General features: G+C 34.8%; 1 long non-coding RNA gene across 1 annotated transcript in view; it reads right to left on the bottom strand.

The window, feature by feature from the left end:
• Window positions 1-482, bottom strand: part of LOC107573169 (uncharacterized) — a 767-nt gene extending 285 nt beyond the window's left edge. The window contains exons 1-2 of the long non-coding RNA XR_001607457.1: window positions 308-482; window positions 17-92 (exon numbers count right to left, since the gene is read on the bottom strand). This is a non-coding gene — a long non-coding RNA (uncharacterized lncRNA). The remainder of the gene's footprint in view (window positions 1-16; window positions 93-307) is intronic.
• Between the last annotated feature and the right edge of the window lie 1,409 nt (window positions 483-1,891).

The raw sequence follows: 1,891 nt of genomic DNA, 5'->3' as shown, positions 1-1,891 counted from the left end.
TGTTCCTGATGATTACCTGAAGATTTATAGACAAGCCAACCCCCCTTTACTTCCTGAAATTTTGGGAACAGATCCTTCAGTTGGGCACATACCTTACAATGTAAATAACACTGAGTAAAAATTAAATGCCCGACAGTTACAAGTGCAACACTGGTACAAACAGCTTATAGTGTTTCATTACAGTAATGTGCTAAAGAGCACCTCAGCACCCATGTTCCCGCTATACAGAGTTACTAATGAATTAAGCTCTGTTCCATTAGCAAAAGAGAATTTTAAAAGATGCAAGAGAAACATCATGCATACTTACTTCATCATAAGTTGCATTTTCATCCATTTGCATTGTCTTTCGCCCCAACCCAGCTTGCATATGTACCAGTTGCTCACTCTCCATAGGTGTTCGCTCATATTGGTGAGGAAGCAGATAAAAGTTAACAGGCAATATTTTTGCGGGTTTGCTAGGGAGCACTGACAGCATTCGCCTTTTACCCTGTCCTTTGCTGAAAAACCCAGGAAATTATCTGTTGCCAAAAAATTTCAATTACAAACCAAAATAATTACCATCAAATAATGTAATGTTTCTTTATGCCAATATTAAATAAAAATAATGTAGTTGCAAAACCTGGTCATCTCAGTTTGGATGGTGGCCCTCTGCTGACCAGTGTGCTGCCTATGGAGGCTGAATCATTAAATTAATTTAATGAAAGTAATTTAATAAAACTATGTATGCACAAATACATATACATAACAGGGAATTCCTTTACCACAATATCCTTACTAACTATCTTTACCACAATAATAAATAAAAATACACAAAAAAACTGGAATTATCCTGACTGGGTCCAGCTGCACTGCCTGAAGTCAGCAAAGACAACAAGTGCCTGGCTGACCTGACAACTTCACTGTCCTGTAAAAACAGTTTAAGCTGATTTTTTTTTTGTATCGTATGTCATCTTATAAACATTCATTATTGGTCTAATGGTCCGCTGTTTATAATGCTTTTTGCTAGATATCAGTTCAGGGTGCAGGGTAATGGTACTGAACATGAGAGAGTACAATAATTAGTAATTAAATGACTTACAATTTGAGATGCACTGATTGCAATTGGTTTGGCCGATTCCAATTTCTGTTTTTTTTTTGTTTGTTTTTTTGTACCTGCTGATACTGATTTTTGTCAATTTCTAAGAACTACAGTTGACAGCATATACAAACAATCTATAGTTGTTGTTTTTTCAATGCAACATTTTTTATTCTTATTAAATGGATGCATTACCTTTCACATTAAATTCTTACATTGTGTCAATTAATTCAGTTAGAATAATAAGAAACTGTGGAGTTGTTCAAATGAAATTAGTATCAACAAACTCCATCTTTACACTGCAGAGGAAACAGAAGCTGCATCTGAAGTGGCATTAGATGTATCAAAGTCCCTTTAAGGGATATTCTATAGTCTTTGGATGTATTTACACAGACTGTTTCATGAAGCTGAGGTGTCAAAGTGATTTATTACACCACAAAATTGCAGATACACGAATAAGTCATTGTTGCTTGTTGAACTTGTCGACTTTTGATGAGTTTGAGTGCGTGATGCGCTCTGTGAAAAGGGTTTTTATTTTATTTTATCCATTTTATACTATCCGCCTTCATTTAGCAAGTGAACTCGCGCATTTATAAACAATTTTCAAGTTCAACATGTTTTGTTCCGTTCAGTTGTGGATGCTGCTGATTCACTGAGATCGCGTGTGTGTGTTTTCCTTTGAAAAAATTTCCCCAGAAATAACTCGCTATTTAATGCATTTTCCCTTACAAATTGAATTATCAGCATAACAATTTGCCATCCTTCTAGAAAAATGTGCATTTATGTTAAAATTGTAACATAAATTATCAAGTTTAG

Source organism: Sinocyclocheilus grahami, unplaced genomic scaffold (genome assembly GCF_001515645.1).
Source record: "Sinocyclocheilus grahami isolate Dianchi unplaced genomic scaffold, SAMN03320097.WGS_v1.1 scaffold1882.1, whole genome shotgun sequence".
Taxonomy (NCBI): Eukaryota; Metazoa; Chordata; class Actinopteri; order Cypriniformes; family Cyprinidae; genus Sinocyclocheilus; species Sinocyclocheilus grahami.
Note: the sequence above shows the minus strand (reverse complement) of the source record. Positions and strands in the feature narration are given on the sequence as shown.